Raw genomic sequence first — 21748 nt, forward strand, 5'->3', positions numbered from 1 at the left:
ATAATGATATAATTAGTAGTGGTATTTGTGTCAATCTGGACCAGTATGGGCAGGCGAAACTTTTCAACGAACCAGAACCACTTTACAACAAAGCAAAGATATCAGAAGAATTGTTCTGAGCAAGTTTCATGATGATTGGCCACACAATGTGAATTTCAGGGTTTTCACAATGTTTCACAAAAGCCAATAAAGAAACTGCCCATCCCACTGGTGGTATATTTTTCAACGGAAAGAACCTATTTTTCTAAATCAAAGCAGTGCGTGTAAGAAAAATAAATGAAAAATAATGAATCTAAAACGCTATGCTATTGATACACGCAATTTTAAATTTTCGATAAGAAGCGTTGCACACGTAATAACATGGTTAACATCGCTTTTAATCCAGAAGGTTATTTCGGTTGTTTGAATTAAATAGATACACTCTTTTTAGAAAAAGTGTTATTTTACCAATCTGTGGACATCTCTCTTTAATTAAAACACACCTGTCATTTAACCTGTGGAGCATTCAGATGAATACGCAATATCATGGTTGTTTTGAGTTGAACATGTATTTAAATGAAAATTGAGTTTGCATCGAGACGATTTAATTTATTGAATTAATTTATATGGATATAATTTAGACAAAAAAAATATTGTACACAGAAAGTAATAACGTTATGAGAACATTATCAAAATTGAATGCTCGCCTTATCGTTGTCTGCAAACAGACCTCGTTGAAACTAAATAATTTCAACATACCTTTTAAAGTTTAACGTTCAATGTTCATATGTCTTGCTATTTATTAAAATACTTATTTGTCCAATGTGTTACTCAATAACTAACAACTTTAGTTCCGTTAGTACCTTGATAATGCAATACGATCTTATCAAATTTTCATATAAAATATTGAAAGTAAAATAAAACAAACAAAACGTGGATGTAAACCTAGAATAACAACTAAGAATAACTCATACTACGAAACTTCAAGCATAAAAATGAGTTTTACATATTGTATAACTTGTAAACACATTTAGTCGAAAGCCCAGTCAATAAATGGATACATAGAATAACAGCTAAGAATAACTAATACCAGTAAAGCCTAGAAAAGAGTTGCTCATCTTGTATACCTTAAACAAACATTGCGTTGAAACTCAGTCATGGAATGGATGCCTAGAAAATACAGAAGAATAACGTATACCAGGAAACCCTATGTACGTTGTCATTAAAGTAACATAGAAAATAATGAAAGTAAAATAGATCCGTTGACACGTGGATGGATACCTAGAATAACAGCTAAGAATAACGTATACAAGGAAAGTCCAAAAAAAAAGAGATTTACATCTTTTTAAAACTTAAAAACACATTTGATCGAAAACTCAATCATGCACGTACAATAGACATGTACAGAACACTAATGGGAATCCTCATTATCCCCACGCTTTTTGAAAAAAAGGTGGGGATATTGTGGTTATCTCCGCCGTCCGTCCGTCCGTCCGTCTGTCTGTCTGTCTGTCCGTCCGTCCTGGCCACTATCTCCTCCTACACTAAAAGCACTAGAACCTTGAAACTTACACACATGGTAGCTATGAGCATATGTGCGACCCTGCACTATTTGGAATTTTGATCTGACCCCTGGGTCAAAAGGTATAGCGGTTGGGGTGGGGCCGCGTCAGAAATTATCACTCATTTTTTTAGGTTATTTTACATTTACTTCTTTATTTCTACACCGATTCACTTCAAATTGATACTGGACCTCTCTTATGACAATACGGTCAATCTCAAACATGCATGGCCCCATTCCCAACCCTGGGGCGCCCCGCCCACATAGGCCACACCCACCAAAAATTTCCATTTACTATAATTTTTCATTTCTACACGGATTCACTTCAAATTGATACTGAACTTCTCTTATGACATTAGGGTCAATCTCAACTATGCATGGCCCCATAACCAACCCTGGGGTCCCCCCCACATAGACCACACCCATCCAAAATTGCCTTTACTATAATTTCTTAATTTCTACACCGATTCACTTCAAATTGATATTGAACTTCTCTTATGACAATACAGTCAATCTCAACTATGCATGGCCCCATTACCAACCCTGGGGCGCCCCGCCCACATAGACCACACCCACCCAAAATTGCCTTTTACTATAATTTCTTCATTTCTACACCGATTCACTTCAAATTGATACTGAACCTCTCTTATGACAATACGGTCAATCTCAACTATGCATGGCCCCATTACCAACCCTGGGGCCCCGCCCACATAGACCACACCCACCCAAAATTGCCTTTTACTATAATTTCTTCTTTTCTACCCCGATTCACTTCAAATTGATACTGAACTTCTCTTATGACAATACGATCAATCTCAACTATGCATGGCACAATTACCAACCCTGGGGCGCCCTGCCCACATATGTCACACCCACCCAAAATTGCCTTTTACTATAACTTCTTCATTTCTACACCAATTCACTTCTAATTGATGATGAACTTCTCTTATGACAATACGGTCAATCTCAGCTATGCATGGCCCCATTACCAACCCTGGGGCACACCTAGGTCAAACATTCGGCGTGGGGATACGCGTCGGCCTCTGCCGCGCCATTTCTAGTTATCCCCACGCTTTTTGAAAAAAAGGTGGGGATATTGTGGTTATCTCCGCCGTCCGTCCGTCCGTCCGTCTGTCTGTCTGTCTGTCCGTCCGTCCTGGCCACTATCTCCTCCTACACTAAAAGCACTAGAACCTTGAAACTTACACACATGGTAGCTATGAGCATATGTGCGACCCTGCACTATTTGGAATTTTGATCTGACCCCTGGGTCAATAGTTATAGCGGTTGGGGTGGGGCCGCGTCAGAAATTATCACTCATTTTTTTAGGTTATTTTACATTTACTTCTTTATTTCTACACCGATTCACTTCAAATTGATACTGGACCTCTCTTATGACAATACGGTCAATCTCAACCATGCATGGCCCCATTCCCAACCCTGGGGCGCCCCGCCCACATAGGCCACACCCACCAAAAATTTCCATTTACTATAATTTTTTCATTTCTACACGGATTCACTTCAAATCGATACTGAACTTTTGTTATGACATTAGGGTTAATCTCAACTATGCATGGCCCCAATCCCAACCCTGGGGCGCCCGCCAACATAGGCCACACCCACCAAAAAATTCCATTTACTATATTTTTTTCATTTCTACACGGATTCACTTCAAATTGATACTGAACTTCTCTTATGACATTAGGGTCAATCTCAACTATGCATGGCCCCATAACCAACCCTGGGGACCGCCCACATAGACCACACCCACCCAAAATTGCCTTTACTATAATTTCTTCATTTCTACACCGATTCACTTCAAATTGATATTGAACTTCTCTTATGACAAAACAGTCAATCTCAACTATGCATGGCCCCATTACCAACCCTGGGGCGCCCCGCCAACATAGACCACACCCACTCAAAATTGCCTTTTACTATAATTTCTTCATTTCTACACCGATTCACTTCAAATTGATATTGAACTTCTCTTATGACAATACGGTCAATCTCAACTATGCATGGCCCCATTACCATCCCTGGGGCCCCGCCCACATAGACCACACCCGCCCAAAATTGCCTTTTACTATAATTTCTTCATTTCTACACCGATTCACTTCAAATTGATACTGAACTTCTCTTATGACAATACGGTCAATCTCAACTATGCATGGCACAATTACCAACCCTGGGGCGCCCTGCCCACATATGTCACACCCACCCAAAATTGCCTTTTACTAAAACTTCTTCATTTCTACACCAATTCACTTCTAATTGATGATGAACTTCTCTTATGACAATACGGTCAATCTCAGCTATGCATGGCCCCATTACCAACCCTGGGGCACACCTAGGTCAAACATTCGGCGTGGGGATACGCGTCGGCCTCTGCCGCGCCATTTCTAGTTATTATTTGTTTTAGTGTTTCGTAGATGACTTATTGACACAATTTATGTTTGTCCAACAACTACCATTGAGTATTTGGGTTGTTAATGTTTTTATAAAATAACTCGGTGACATATAAACCGTATATCTCTATTTGAGGTCCCGATTCTTATATTCTTAATTTAAGTATATAATATTTATTTTGTACTCTTTTAAATTATAACTTAGAAGTTTGTACGTAGCCGTGTGATTCCCAAAGACTCTCAGAAAGTCTTATTAGTGCCTAGTCGAAACCTGGTGACTTCCAAAATCGAAAGACAGACAGTCCCTGGTTGTAGCCAAATGACTCCACGATTTTCTGGCTAGAACCATGTTGTTGGAATGTGACTTACAAAGACTTCCACACAGTGGCACGGGGTCGCCTTGTCGTAGCCAGATAGTCTGCGTGTTTCCTTCATCATTCGCATCCTAATGACTCTCAGCCAATCTGGCTTATTTTTGGACTAGACTAGATATTACTAAAGACTCGCATACAGTCTTGTTACTTCTTGGACTTAGCCTAGATAATACTAAAGACTCACATACGGTCTTGCTGGTTCTTGGACTATGCCTAGATATCACTTAAGACTCACAGTCAGATTGTTCTTGAACTTAGCATAGTGAATACTTAAGACTCATAGACAGTCTGCTAGTTTGTAGACTTAGCCTAATGAGTACTAAAAGCTCACAGACAGTATTGCTAGGTATTGGACATAGCATAGTTATTACTAAAAACTCAAAGATGGTCTTGCCATTGGACTTAGTCTAGTGATTACTAAAGACTCTTAGACAGTCTTGCTAGTTCTTGGACTTATCCTATTGTTTACCAAGGACTTACAGACAGTCTGTCAATTCTTGGGCTTAGCCTAGTGAATATTAAATTCATACAGTCTTGTTACTTATTGGACATAGCCTGACGTTTACTAAATACTCACATACAAACTTGCTAGTTTTAGCGACGCCTACTGACAACAAAAGACTCATTAAAGAGTCGCAGACAATTTGGCTAGTGTTTCGTCGCAGCCGACTCCCAAAGACCCACAGAAAGTCTAGCTAATGTTTCGTAGCAGCCAAGTGACTCCCAAAGACCCTTGGATAGTCTGGCTTGTGTGTCGTCACAGCCAAGTCACTCCAAAAGTCTCGGAGACAATCTGGCTAATGTTTCGTCGCAGCTAAGTCTCACTCCAAAAGACTCACATACAGTATGACTAGTGATTGATCGTAGCCCAGTGACTCCCAACAACTTTCAGACAGTTTGGCGAATCCCTAGTCGTAGCACAGTGGCTAAAGGACAAAGTTGCTAGTGCCTTGTCGTACAATTGCGACTTCTTAATACACTCAAATAGTATGGCTTTTTCCTGGTCGAAGCCGTAAAACTCCCGCCGAGTGTGCTTTTTTCCAGTGGTATTTGAATTCTAATGACTCAAATAAACAGCCTAGTGACCCCAAATGACCCCCAGACAGCTAGCTAGTTCCTTTGCGTGGCCTAGAGACTCAATTTACCAATTTATTTGTGTTTAGTGCATGTTCAGAATGCTAATGTGCATGTTCAAATGACTTAAGATAAGGTAATGATAAATCATAATGGTCTTTGCTGTCCATTTGATTCACAAGTTTAAGTTAATTTCATTAACACTGATGCAAATCATGTGTGTGTGTGCGCGTGTGATAAGTTTATCATAAATCATAATGGTCATTGCTGTCCATTTGATTCACATGTTTAAGTTAATTTCATTAAGACTGGTACAAATCATGTGTGTGTGTGCGCGTGTGTGCGTGCGCGCGTGTGCGTGTAAAACAGGCTGCTGAATATGGTTAATGTTATAATTTGGCTGTTCATTTAATTGGTTTATTAGTTTGCTATTTAGGCTTAATATGCTTAATAATATGATATTAAAAGTGCTTTGCTAAAAGGCATACATATTTCATCCTATTTTATAAACTTGCGTAATACTAAAAATATGCTTAGTTTGTTGCTTTATAGGCCGAATATGGTAAACAGCCTCTATGTTTCAACCTATATAAGAAACTTAAATAAATAGGCTAGATCTGCTAACTTTACATACGTTGGAATTGAATTAGTGACATTAAGTCATAATATAGGGTTCAGTTCAGTTTCACGGCACAAAAGACAATGGTATTAGCTACTCAGTGTAAAGTGCGTGTGATAGTTGCTTTCGTGCTCGTTAATCAATTACGATCTTCTATGATTATATTTAACAGTTTAATGCAAACAAACATTGCATGCGTATACAACTATTGTATTAAATGGCAGGGGCCGGTAGCCAATATATCACAATAATCACAATGTTTCGTGTTATGTATCTGTGACAAAATCTAATTATATTTATTACTAAATTTCTTTCTGTGTGCACAATTTTAACATTTAAAACGAGACAAAATATCTTGTAGAGCCGCTTGTTCAATGACAAATTGTTTTAAGATATTAAAATTGCCTTAACACGATCCATCTCCTTCTTGGTATGTTATGCTTAAATTTGTTTATACCAGTAACAAGTGTGTAAGTCACATTTAGTACGTGTATTGAATTACATTTTCCAAAATGGTGATTTATCATGCAATTAATATGATATACCCCTCATAAATGTTTAATTTATTATAGCAGAAAACCAGTCATGGCTTTGTTGGATATTCTGTCATCACTCGATACCATGACTTGCATTAACAAAATACTTTACATTAGTTACGACGCGAGATATTTTAAATACAATTTTATTAGCATAAACCACTTAGATTTAGCTGATTGGTCTTTGATACGAGCTGTTTTGGGAGGAAAAAATATTTTATGTCTCAATTACTGGGAGCTCAGGTGTTTGGTAGACCGGTAGGCTCTTTTCACATCATTTATGGTTTGCTGATAAATCGCAACCTGTATCAAGATGGATGGATAATATTAAAGTACAATAGCAAACAGAAGTACTTCTATGGTTTGAAACATAAAGAAAAGTGTAGCGTATGGCCCGAGTTTAAAGTAGCTCCAGACAATGTATTGAGTTGAAAACAAAATAAAACCAATGTGAACGTATAACTTTCCTCAAGCTACCTGGCTTTATTATTAGCAATTATTCCACACCATTGATAAATTGATTAGTTTTGGACAGTAAATCAATTAATAAACTAATCAAATGTTATTAAAATCTGACCTAAAATCTGACCTTAATAGTATGCATTATAAGCATTGACTTCGAGTTTACACAAAATACGTATCGACTGTACAAACAGTATTTGCACTAGTATACACGATTATTTCGTCGATGTTAAGGTTCCATTTGTTCTGAAACTTAACTTCTAGTTTGTTATTAACGAACGTTTATATTGTTCGTTACGTTGATACGGTTAAATGCATGAACGTTATTTTGCGTTTCAATAAATAAAACCTTGTGTTTTTTATTTTTTTAATTTTTAATCATGAGCTATTTTAAAGTTACAGAAAAAGCAGTCTAAAAAACGAGAAACACCGGTTTATCAGTAATACAAAGTACACAAAATCACGTTGAAAGTTCATTTGTTTTTATAGGACAAACTAGATATAGCGAAACGACTGAAACGAGCTGCGTGTTGCAAAACTAGAACTTTTTATGATTAAATCTTTATGTTCCCAGGATTGTCAAAATTTACGATTCATTTCGTTTTAGTGGTGAAAGACATTAACTTTTATTGCTAAAAACTATATATATGCGGGATTCGATCATTACTCTGGTGACACAAAGCATGTTTTATTTTTATTGTGATGTTTATCACATCTAAGACCACGTGAAATAGCTTGTCGCTAAAGAAGGCTAACCAAAAAGTGATATGTTTAGATTATTAAGTGAAGGGCTATAATTTATACTGTTCTTGATTCTGTTACACAACTCTTAAGTTGTTATGAAACAAGCAAGGTCTATTTAACAACTTTTTCGAGCTGTAGTATGTCGTATGCCGCTATGCAAGACTGCATTTAATATTGAAGGTGAAACCAATCATAGGCAAAAAAATCAGAATTTGCAAAGCTTGAACGATCTTCTGTTTAATGCAATCATCGGTCTATACAACGTACAGTAGCCAAATGTAGAACACGATTAGTATATTTATACGCGTTTAAGAAGTAAATGCAGATTAATTGAAATTATGTAAAACGAGTATGTTTTCTCTCCGTTTTTTTGCAACGTAGTACCCTTCTTAGGTCCACGTGTCGCTGAATCGCTAGCCAAAGTAGTCATATAATCACGATAAATGAGGGAGATTTGCGTTTTATTGCTGCAAACCGTGAACTGTTAATGCATTACACTGAACATCGCCGGGCATGTGTAATCTTTTAAAAATAGTCAAAAAAACTTATCTTTTCGTTTCATTTTATTGCAATGTTTTTTTCTTCTCAAATTCACATGTCACTGAATGTAGGCTTGACACAATAGTTATATTATTACAACAAATTGGTGAAATATGAGTTTTAATTTGTATATTATAACCTTACGTATCTTTCAATAAACGTCTTGTAGCAGTAGAAAAATGTGTTTGGTTACAACGAGCATGTTTAACAGTACTTATTTCGTAACAAGTTGTCGATATTATTTAAATACACAGCTTGCTGTCTTACTGCACAACTGAACCACTTACACAAACTAAGTAAAAACAAGTGTTTGTTTTTCTGAATCTTAGATTTACGTATCATAGTCAAGGTCCCTAAGAAAGACATCCTCATTGTGAAAATCGACTGGAACGCCAAGGTTGGACCAGACGCTTACCAAGGCTGGTCAGGGACAGAAGGTAGAGTTTGGCTTAATAGAGACGCACGGAAGAGGGTTGTGATTTCTTGAGTTTGCCAAAAGCCACCATCGTACCCTGCAACCACACAGGCCGTCCAGAAAATTGACCTGGCTTGCTCCAAATGGGCAGGTACACAGCCAGATCGATTTCATAATTGCGCCGCGACGATTCACGCCCAGCATCAACAAGGTGAACACTATAACGTTTCCTGGTGTCGAGATCGGCAGTGACCATGACTTAGTGCTCACCACAATCAATATGCAATTAAAGAGCAAGCGCATCTTTAGTGGATTGATGATCAATGTATCAACATCGACATAGCGGTGGCCACAGGCAGCATGAAGAAAGCCTACAGCACGCTCAAGACCTCACAAAGACCAGTCGACAAGGTCGCCGTGGTGTAATGGATATGGTGTCCGCCTTGCGACCGGGAGGTCACGGGTTCGATCCCCACCGTGGGAGCGTTCTTAAGATCTCCCCCAAAGACACCAAGTACTGGTTCTAGGCCCAGGAAACGGACTCGAGAGCGTTTATATAAGCCTAAGGCTTTCGACGCAATCGAGCTAAAATAAATAGGTTTAAACTAAAGACCAGTCAGCCCAAGGCAAGTATTATAGCATACGCTGACTGAAATATCCTGCCTGAGAGTTCCGCAATCCTTCACAGGTGGACTGAATACTGCAGCGACATCTATACTACCCGTTTCTACCAGACCCCAGTCATCCTCAGAATGATGCAAGACCAAAAGCGGACGACGAAAGTCCGTCCATACTAAAGCAGAGGTGGAGGAGGCAATGCATAGTCTTAAGGCAGGAAAATCTCATGGATTTGGCAACGTCCATTTCGAGCTAATTTAGCACGGAGGAGAGGCAATGACTGAAGCAATGACTGCACTATGCCAAAAGATCTGTGAGGAGAAGAAGTGGCTAAAAGAGCGGACCCAGTCTCTGGTCACCCATCTACCGAAATAGGTTTACCTAAAGCTGTGTGAGCATTACCGCACCATCAGCCGTATCACTCACCCCAGCAAATTCATGCTACGCATCAACCTCAATCGATTGAAAAGTAAGGCCGGGGAACTGCTGGCCGAAGAGCAGGCTGGATTTAGAACTGGGCGGAGCAAAGTTTTTCAACTGAAGAGTCATCATTAAGAAACCTCTTCAACACCAACGTGACCTTTTCAATAACTTCATCTTCTTTAAGAAAGCTTTTGGCATGATGGACTGTTTCATGTTATGAGAGGATTCAATATATACGAAGGGCTGGTACAAGTCATCCAAGAACTCGTCGGAAAAGAAAAGCAGTACTTCTCAATAGAAAAAGGCTGGCTTCTTCAAGACATCAGTGGGCGTCCGTCAGAGATGTCTGCTCTCCCCCGTCCTGTTGAACCATTCATTGAAAAGATAATGCCGGTGACTCTACAAGACAACCACACCTTTATCTCCATCTGTGGAAGACACATCTCCAACTTTTGATTCGCTGATAGCATTGGCCCCATGAGTGGCATCAGCAGCGAACTTCAAGATCTCATCAGCAGACTCTATGAAAAAGCAGTACAGGATGGAGGTCAGCACAGAAAAGTCGAAAATAATGGTGAACAGCCAACAGCAGTGCAGACCTCACCATGAATGGCGAAAAGCTAGCAGTAACCTGCTTTAAGTATTTGGGAACAAACCTGTCCAAGCATTGTCCAGTAACGCTGAGGTCCGTAAAATAAATGACATGGCCAGGCTGACCAGATTGTGGACAAGAAGCTTTATCAGCTTCCACACCAAGTACAGACTCGTATACAAGTCCTTCGTAGTTTTCATCCTATTGTATATCAGAAAGACATGGACGCTTCACGCGTGCACAGAACGCAAGATACAGGCCGTTGAACACAAGTGACCCGGAACGACACTCTGTGCAGGACGGTTCTTCAGGGCAAGCTAGAGGGAGGTCGCCGTTGAGGCCGTGAGAAGAAAAGCTGGATGGACATTGTGAAAGAGTGGGCATCACTCCACATGGATGAATTAACATCAGCTGCCCACAACAGATTTAACTGTTAAAGGGTTTCTGTATCGTCATCCCTTATTTTCAACCAACGGCCAGATCGATAAAAAGAATGATGATGATGATGATGATGATGATGATGATGATGATGATGATGATGATGATGATGATGATGATGATGATGATGATGATGATGAAGACAAATAAGAAGAAGAAGAAGAAGAAGAAGAAGAAGAAGAAGATGATGATGATGATGATGATGATGATGATGATGATGATGATGATGATGATGATGATGATGGTGATAATGATGTTTTTAACAAAATAAAGCGTAGAATATGCTACTTAACATATATTCGCACTCGTGACCTTTGGGAACACATTGTTACGCTTTACAATTGGGTGATTCAGGTTTAAATAAAACCGTATAAGAAAATTTATCCCGTTAATAGTGCATTTCATCCGTAGGCTAATGAATATTGTTATAATACGATGTCGTAACTATAAAGTACAGCGGATGTAGTATTTATATTTAATAATTGAATTATATTTAGATGTAAAGTGGGTTGCATAATTATGTTAGTTTGTATAACTGTTTATTATGCGATGAATTCAAACGTAACACAAAATTGATACATGCGATTCGAGAAGAAATTTTAAATTTATAATCCATAGTTTTTCAAACCGTTTTCGCCGATTCGATTGAACTTTACAACTGGGAAATCAAAGTTTGTCAGTAATTAATACGGTCAGATGTCGATCTTCGTGGGATGTCTAAACATTAGCGTTTTAATTTCTTAAGGCAAACTTGCTTCTAACGTTTTACATATTCATGCAATATAGACCGACTATTGGCAGCTATTTATTTCATTTAGTCCTTTCATCATCATTGTATCAACGACAAGGTTGCACTAATCGAAATTATCGCGAAACATAAGATATACGAGGCTATTATACTGGTACAGTGGCATGATGATTGTAAAATACACTTACGCGTTGTTTTAACTCAAGAGCGCTCCAAGGGTAACACCGAATAAACACTTAAGTGCGCTCACAGGTTAACACCGCATACAAACTTGAGTAGGCTCTGAGGGTAACACCGCATACACATTAAGGTGCGCTCCGTGGTTAACACTGAATAAACAATTAAGTGCGCTCCGAGGTTATCGTCTCATAAAAACTAAAGTGTGCTTCAGTAATATCGTCTTAACACTAAAGTGCGCTCCGATGGTAACTACACATAAACGGAGAGTAACACCGCATAAACACTTGGGTGAATTCCGATAGTAACACACAATTAACACTAAAGTGCATTCAGAGGTTAACACGGCATAAACATTAAAGTGAGATACTAAGGTAACGCCCAATAAAGTGCACTCTAAGGTAACACCTCATAAAGTGCGCTTCGAGAGTAACTACCCATAAACACTAGAGTGCACTCGAAGAATTACACCGCATAAACACTAACGTGCGCACAGAATAATCACATACGTGCACTCTTAAGTTTACAACGCTTAAACACTTTAGTGCGCTTAGAGGGTCATACCGCATAAAATACTAAAGTGCGCTTAGAGGGTTACACCGCATAAACACTTGAGTTCACTCAGAGAGTAACACCGCATGCATACTTAAGAGCGCTCCGACGGTAACACCGCTTGAACAATTAAGTGCGTTCCGAAGGTAAAACTGTATACCCACTAGAGTGCGCCCCAAGTGTAATACCGCATAAGCACTCATTTGCGGTTCAAAGGCGCTTTCTTTATGACTACATAATTCGTGAATAAAAACTTGCTTGCGGATTGATTTGTTCAGAGCATTTCATTAAATAATCTATTGTGTATTCGAGTATGTTTATATGAGATTCATATACACATGATTTTAAGCAAATTTCTATTAAGAAATTGCATTCATAGGGAAATAGGGATCAGATAGTTCGACTAATTTAATGCATGATTGCAAATAATTTTATCTTATATTAAATGGCTTTATGATACCATTCCCATCATATTTGCTATACTTTTAAGTCTAAACAGAGGCCTGTTGGTGAAACTTGGGACTAAGTTATCTATAACATCCATAAGATGCTAAACTTTGCTCGCACATCTCAACAATTTGCGTTAACACATTTTCTCAATATGCCTAGCGTCTAGAAAAAAGGCATTGACAAACAGCGTAGACCCAGATGAGACGCCGCAAAATGCGCTGTTTGCTTAAATGAATTTATGTAAGAAATATTCTAAATATAGAAATAAATATACTAGACATCCCTAATTTTGGAAATAAATTGATCCAACTTAGAAGGATGGGAGAGTCCACTAGGCATAAATGGGTTAAATTCAAACATGCGATTTAGAAAGCGATACTTAAATTTTGAAAATTACTTGCGTCTGATGTTATGCCGAAGCTAACAACTAGAGTGAATTCAATGATTTGTTTCATAATAGTCACCTTCGTCAAACACGCCATGACACTATCAAGAGTACATCATCAGACAGCCATGTTAAAACCGTTTAATAATTTTATAAACTTATTGCGAAACTGGTTATGCCACAGCAACTTCAGCCAGGCACGTCTTGTGTGCACGGATGCATTCAGAGTTGGCAAAGCTCATCTTTAGGACGTGGGTCTTCAAATCATACAGCCTCAGTTTCTTGTTTCGAAAGGAATCATACACATAAGACACAACAGAATAAAATAAAATAGTGAGTAGGAAACATTTGTTTGATGTAAGATATGATTCATCATAATTTGAAATCGAAATATTTGAATTTGAATGTTATTAATACGTATATTGTAAATTCAATAATTAATTGAATTTGTGATGTTGTTGACCTAGTTACATGTGTTTTAATTTAGAAATTTTTTCACTTTTGTTCGTTTACAGAAAATATTAAAATTGCATACTTATTGTATTTGGGACGAATGGGTGCATCATGTTAAATCTATATTTACCGAGTCTTGTGAAGGGAAATGTGTGTATCTATACGCATCGGTTCAGTCAATTTAAATTGGATCTTCGTGCATGATTTGTTAAATTTATACAATATAGTATAATAAATCCAACAAAAACACATATTTTTCTTTCCTTTTTTATCAACGTTTCGGCTTACGCCTTCATTAGGATAATACAAATAATAACAGAAAGCGGATGTTATTTCATTGACTTAACGTGCATTAAAATGCGGGAAAGTGTACGTCAATAAAATGAACGTTAATTAAATTAAGCTTAACTTTCGGATTCAAGAATACACAATTTCCTATAAAATTATATATAAAAATACTAATAGGAAAAAACAAAAGTAAGCTTAATTAAATTGAAGAGCTAGTCTTTTATATTAAAAAGAACTTTGTTATTCATACCATTAGGGTGTAATGTTTTAAGTCTATGTATATAGTAAGTTTCTTTACATAGACGATCTATGTTGTTATTAACAACATCAATTGGCATAAAGGAAAAGTCATTTGCGCTGTGGTGATCTTCATTAAAATGTGATGCGACCAAAGTTGAAAATTCAGGGTTAGAAAAGTTTCTTATGTCAAATCGATGACTGTTCATTCTTTTTGACACCGGTTGCATGGTTTGTCCAACGTACTGTTTCTTACACTGTTTACATGTAATGAGGTATATTACATTTTTAGATGCACAATTCATATTTTTCTGTAAATTAAATTGCTCGCCTGTTTCTGTACTTTTAAATTTTTCTCCAACGTGTATGGATATACAATGGGAGCAACGTGTTCTTCCACAGGCACTGGACGCACGTGAACTATTCAAACTGTTCGTAAACTGAACATGTGTAATGAAGTTTCCTATATTATTAGGCCTTTTAAACGCCAGTATGGGCTTATAAGTTTCATGCACACTTGTCACTTCTTTTTTCTGTGACAGGTTAAGTAAGTCCCAATACTTGTTTATTGCGGCTCCTATGTTTGGCAATGACGGATTATATTCCACTGTAAATGAGATAACTTTTGTTTTTGCTTTATTGCAGGACTGTAATGCGTCTTCTTGAGATAGAGCAGAAACTTTTTCAAACGCACAATCGATAAATTTTTCCGGATAATCTCGCTCTTTGAAATGATGCTTGAGGTCTTGAAGTGACGATTTAAAACTGTTGTCATCCGATATAATACGTCTAAATCGCTTCGCCTGACTGTATGGTATTCCGTCCTTACACTGTTTAGGGTGGCATGACGTATAGTCAAGATATTGGTGGTTATTGGTCTCCTTTATGTGTATATCTGTTTGAAGTGTTAAGTCGTCATTAATAGAAACAGCCACATCGAGAAAAGACACGATTTTTTTTTAATTTATACAAAGAATTTGTGTGATTTTAAAGTGACAGAATATAGTGTGCATTGCATTAAGGACTCTTTGGAACAAAGCACGTGTTCTACTATATTAAAGCAGTAGAAATATGCAATTAACACTGCGTTATGAGTGTTGGCTAAACCGGCCGAAATAGAACAGTTCCTGTTCAAGTTAGTATTGTTGTGTCAAAACGGTCCTATGTGTCCATACTTATACATATATGTTGGGGGCTATTTCGGAGTAAATTTTGACTCTTCTATTTAGATAATTGATAAAAATTGTAGTTTAAATATAAATGATATTGGTTGAATCATAATGAATTGAGAACATCTGGAAAGGCTTATGTTCAGCGCAACCAAAACACTTTTAATAAGTAGTAAAATATATTCTAATTTATTCCATTATTCTTGAACATTTAGGCATTCTCAAAACAAATGATGAACATTTAATATGAAGGATTTGCAAACATCACACACTGTGTCATTTTGTAGATAACATTTGAATTAACAAGTATGTGTTGGAATAATTTTCATGATAAAGTTGAATTGAAAGATTCGCATCGATGTATCAATAATTGATAAATAGGCGTTACATATATTTTCTTTGAATCAGTTCGGAGTTTTATATCATTTGATTTTTAATAAATTGTTATACTTCTTCTGAAGTTAAATGTATAATTAGGTTTTTTTTTTTTTACGTAAATGCACTGAATTAAGTCCGTTCAAAAATTGAATTGTTATAGATATTTTATGACAAAGTTTTTTATTTAAATTATCTTTTTTCAAAATCGGCTAAAAACACAAAAACCCCGGCGCGTTTATTCAATTAAGGTGTTCTATGACGTAAAATATAGGTTGAACATTTCCTCCTATATATATCTGTTACATTAAACATGTTTCATAAATGAAATAATTTCTGGTAAAGCTTGTTTGACTGTTTGGGATTGCCTTCGTCGCAATTTGTAATCTTTAAAATAAACTTGGTAAATATTTGGGGATAATGTTCAAACGCTGCATGTTTAAGATGTTATAATTATTCAATGATATCCACAACGCCTAACAGGCTATATATACACATGGTGAAACTGCAAACATTTTGCCCTCGATCGATTTGTTGTCAAATCAGCTGTTAGGGGGTCAATCATAATCATTCAAACAGCTGTTTTCATAATTACTTATATGATTGCAGTAACCGATTACAGATTATGTATCTGTGTAAGTTAAATAATCTAGCCTGTGACTTCTTTCCATGGATGTGACTGCCTCACGGCCCTTTTCTAGCCGATTCGCCCTGACCATAGTAAAAGTCACAGATGCGAATGCCTTCCTTTACAAAAAAGTAGTATTATGAGACTTAATTATAATTGTCCAAGTCGGGTCGCATAAGTATGACCACTATAACAGTAGAAGGCTTTTTTAAACATTTTTCTCTAGGACTGGGCTTCCATGGGGACAGTAGTTTGCTATTTAACCCTTTGCATGCTGGGAAATTTGTCGCCTGCCAAAGTGTCGTCTGCTGAATTTCTAAATTTAGCATTTTCTTCGATTTTATTCAAAGAATACTGTAGAATAGCAAACAGTTTGGATCCTGATGAGACGCCACGCTCTGTGGCGTCTCATCTGGATCCAAACTGTTTGCAAAGGCCTTCGATATTTGGTTCCAGCACTGAAAGAGTTAAATAATGAATGCCATTAAAGAACAAAATTACGTTCGCAGTGTTAGTTGTGTTGTTAGTATAGGTGCGTAACGCAAGTGTTTTTGTCGCATGGTGTAGCTGTCTAACCAAGGTTTGACTGATATTATCCTTTATCAACAATTAATGAAACGTTTAAGAAATGTATCGACATAAGGGCCGAATGAATACATTCTAGTTCTGCAAAGGCCAAAGGAAAATTAAGTATAGGGATGTCGGCAGGATAGTACGCCTTTTATGGCCTTTTCGTACCAACATACAGCATGGAAAATGCTGTTTATTTACGTTAAAATTTAGTCTTGGACATAAGGATTCGGTAAACTGTAATCCACGATTGACTGACGACAGTACCTGAGGTCTCACCTTGCGATGAGTCTTTATTTCTGAATATCTTAGTATTCTAGTCATGGACGATACATTAAACATGAATTTACCACTCCTGAGGCCACATATAATTAATATAAATATAGTGACCAATTGATAATTCTAACACATTAAATGAAATAACAAAACCTTAATATAGCTTGACAGTAAAATCATAGCTGTGTGATTATTTCCTTGCAAAATTGCCTAAATGATGTTTATGTTTACGCAAAATGCCCACAATCAGCGAGAATACGCTCATTTATCGTGATGCAATTATCAAAATTGTTCATTTCTGACAGCAAATAATGTCGCAAAACCCAGTTTATGTTAAATTAATATATTAACGTCATTAGCATTTTAACATGTGTTGCCATCTTTAAAATCAGCAATCGTAATCGCCAGTTTCAAAACGCTATATAAAAGCCATCAGTTTGTAGTCAGAGTGTCGACTGGGAAAGCAATGTTAATTTTCAGATTTTCTTGCAGAAAAAAGAAGGAAAAGGTGAAACACGGACGATGAAAGTGGTAAGATATTTTATCTTGAACATTTGAATTATAACACTTCAAAGCAATCGTGAATAAAAGTGCTCATTTAAATTAAAACGACTGATAATAATTGCTATAAATAACAATTTATTCTTTACGGATGCAATTAACCGTGAATGTCATAGGTTAACTAAAGATTTTTGAAAGAAGTGAATGTAAAATACTCGACTCTTCAAAGCCTTAGTAACTCGAATGTTGAAAAAAATTAGCAAACACATTCCGCTTTGATATCTGAGGGTCCAATGAATGATCACCACTATATTAGTAAATTCTCAAAATCAGATCAAAGAGACCACTAATTCGCTGATTTTTCTAGGGAACACGTGTGCGGGTGTATGTGTGTGTGTGTGTGTGTGTGCGCATGTGCGTGTGTGTGTGCGTGGGTGCGGGGGGCAATCGGAACCTCCATAATTTAATTAGCTGCTGGGAAGGCAACATTTTAAAGGTCGAATCGAGAAAACTATTGACAGAAATTTGGGCGATTGTTGTTTCAACAGTTTTTTATTATTGTTGGCAAAAAATCTTGAACTTGTGTGGGTAATTTGCGGGTTGCTCTATACATCTAATTCGTTTGTATTATCAAACTGTCGAATATATGTTTGTTTGCATGTATGTATGTGCAAACATAGACACACTTAACCTTCTGGTGGTCGCTTATTTCCGTGCAGCACGTTTTATACTGGTATTGTTTGTGGCAATTAAGAGACTTGTCAACAGATTGTATACATTAAAAAAACTTTCATTAAATAGTTTCAAATAATTATTGCAATAAGGAAAAAGCATAAAATTAAAAAAATACTTGAATTGGGTTCTAACACTAGCACGCTACCACTACAGCACGCAGGCATTCACGTCTGGAGGATAGTGTACGTTTTATGTAGCTAATACGCATGTTTGCTAATTTATTAAGAGAAAGCGTTACAACCGCTATTTTTTACGATTTCTATAAATGAATAAGAATAAACAATAAAATATTAAAACATTTATTTATACCTGTTTGAAAAAGATTCTTCTTTGAGCGTATGACTTTTTTATTGTCATTTTGCTAACCTGTGAACAAGTCCCTTCAACTCAACTTAATAATCGTTGAAAGTTTGTACAATGTTGACGCCATAATACGACATTTGAAGCAACCTTGTTTAAACATTAGCTCGGGAATGAAAGCGTGAGTTCGTTTAGATCTTTCAAGTTCAATAAAAAAATGATTGAACATTTATGTACCGCCCTTCCCCTACGAACATACGTTTCCACACGATAGTTAAGGAAGTCAATTACTTTACTTTAACGATACCCAGGTGACATATTTTCAGTGGTATTTTCTAAGAAAGGAGTCAGCCACGCAAAAGTTATTTCCCTAAACCGTAGCAGCATTCGTGTTTCGTTCACCGTTTATCAACGCATACACGGTAAACGGGAATACAAACTTCATTTCAATTGTCAAACATTGATTTTCGTGCTATTAATATTGAAACGAAAAATAAATTACATCTATGTCTTGATTTTCTCGTTTCGTTTTTTTTTAATTCAAAACGAAACACAAACAGAAACGTGGGAATATCCTTTCATATTTGATTTACAAAGATAACATTATTAGCTGTCGCCGTATTCGCTTCAATAAGTCTTATTTAGATATTTGGTATTTGATTTGTCTATTACTTTGACTCACGTATTTCATTTTACAAAGTCATTTCTCTAAATGGCCATGACGATGGTTACCTTTTTACCTCAAATAAAACGCATACCATCGGTCGGCACGTCATACACTAAATAATATGCAAACAAGTCGTCCCCGGTTTGTTATTCACGTTATATCAATCCTTTACTAAGGCACACATGTATACTGTAAACACATGTGCGGACATATAACGTTGACTTCTCCAAAAGCGAACACAGCAATGAACATGGATCAAATATGTTCGAAACTCATGTAAGTTATTCATTGTACACTTTAAGCATTGGCTTTCAACACAAACAGCAAAATCTGACTTTTCTAAAACAAATTTTACAAATAAAATACTTATTAAAATTCTGTACTACGTACTGAATTCACTGTTTGGGTGTTGGCAAGCTAACGCGACCGCCGAAGCCCTATATATTATTAACCTCAACCTTTCGGTAAAAACTTAAAATGGGTTTCAAAGTAAAAGAAATTAAAGTATGCAAGGTACACCTTTGTGCTTTTGTGCGTTTTGTGAAGGTTCATCTTGATACCTCATATTATTGTCAACATATGCCATGTACCACAAAAATTTGCATTATTCACAGGGGAAATAAATGTTTATTTATTAAATAAGTATTAATGGTTTTATGCACTGCGCTGCTCTTTACTGAGATCAACCTACTTATTATATAATCCATATAATATGAAAGTATTAAGACTAAAGGGAAATAACTATAAAATATTGTCTCTAAAATAATGATTTATGGCTGTTGTAATATTCACATACCCTTAATGAGATTAACATAAATAGGTCATACCTCTTATAGTTTTCAAGATATGCTCGCGACAGCATTTCAGCACAGAAATATTCAAAGGGCAATAACTGTACAAATATGGAGTGACGTGTTTTAGTTCTCATGCACTTTACATTGCGTCATTGCGATCTATCTACGTATTAACTTTCAAGTTAATACCTCTTTTACTTTTAAAGGTATGCTCCGAACAACATTGAAGTACAAACATCATTACGGGCAATAACTTTAAAAGAATAGGAGCAAACGTTATGATTCGTTTGCACTGCACATCCCCTTAAAAAGATATATCTACTTAACAAGTTTCAAGTTGATACATCGTTTAGGTTTTAAGATATAGGGCATTTAGTCTAAAAGTATGGGAGCAATAATATATATATATATATATATATATTTCCCTAAAATGTTATTACACACGTCCACATTCGTTAAAACGTAAGTTGCTTACTATGGAACGGTTACTGATCTGCGGTGGACTAATACATGTAGTCCTTACTTTAGACAAAAGAAGCTTAGGTTAGATATATTCAAAAATAAACTCTTTTGCGTGAGACAATTACGTGATGATAATAGTACATGGATACATATTATTAATAGTTTAACATAGTAAACATACACATGTAAAATATCACGAAATGTAAATCTAATGGGGATATATGTTTAATCAATGATGTAATATTATCATTCGTACAAGGTATTTTGAACGTTTTCTAGCTTTGTTATACTTCTTCGTTCGGTTTAGGGCGGCTTTAAGTGGTGAAAAAATGTAAACTACATATTACTTTCAGGTTATTTACCTTACAATGAAACATAATACTCCCACGGTAACTAGATTCAAATAATTTGTGATGAAAAGCAAACGTTCCATAACCATAATTTTCGGTAACTGTTTGTGATGATAAAACTTAAATGGCGAAAGCATTTTACTTTACGGCATGTTAATTGGTTTCGGGATAGGTGGATTTGCGACAAGGGAACATATATTTACTTTTCCTGAGGCGCTCAAGTGTTTTACAACCTTCTATGCGATGTTCATATCAATAAAACTTTGATTACATCTTAAAAGGTCACATTTTGAATAAAATAATCACGTATAATTTACCATGTATATTTCAAATCTTATAGGAATGATGCATGCGTTTCTGAACTAATCAGTTTAAAGTCAGCTGTAGTTCATGGCATTTATTATCTTAGGTGATATCTTTGGTATGTTGGTAAAAGTGCTGTGGGCAAGAACAGGCAAAAACACATTTCTGTAACGCCTTTAACAAATGTGAACACTCTTACCATTTTAATTAGTTAATAGAAACGTTAAGTTAAACAGGTTTAAGCAACGCTCTTTCTGTAAAAGCACATGTCCGTGTTCCCGATATCTTATAAGGACTGCTACTCATGTATCAGGCAATTTTAAAATACTAAAATACCCGTTTCCGATTTGGACAAGTTGCGAACTAGTCTTACGTATAGGCTATGATTATAATCTATGATTTTTGTAATGTTTGTGTGTTGGGGTGCGTACGTGTGAGCGTGCACGTGCGTGTGTGTGCGTGTGTGCGGGTGTGCGGGTGTGCGGGTGTGTTTGCGTGTGTGTGCGCGTGTGCTTGCGTGTGACCCTGACTGCCTCCCAATATTC

At 36.6% G+C, this 21748-nt stretch overlaps 1 protein-coding gene across 2 annotated transcripts in view; it reads left to right on the forward strand.

Moving 5' to 3' along the window:
• Positions 1-21748, forward strand: part of LOC127857937 (acetylcholine receptor subunit beta-like) — a 41030-nt gene that overhangs the window by 12233 nt on the left and 7049 nt on the right. The window contains exon 1 of one of the 2 annotated variants that reach the window (XR_008038688.1): positions 17563-17622. The exons of the other annotated variant lie outside the window; for it this stretch is intronic. The gene's annotated coding sequence lies outside the window, so the exon portion shown is untranslated. Of the gene's footprint in view, positions 1-17562; positions 17623-21748 lie in introns of those variants that run through there. 2 annotated transcript variants of the gene reach the window in all.

Source organism: Dreissena polymorpha, chromosome 14, assembly GCF_020536995.1.
Source record: "Dreissena polymorpha isolate Duluth1 chromosome 14, UMN_Dpol_1.0, whole genome shotgun sequence".
In the NCBI taxonomy this organism is placed as follows: domain Eukaryota; kingdom Metazoa; phylum Mollusca; class Bivalvia; order Myida; family Dreissenidae; genus Dreissena; species Dreissena polymorpha.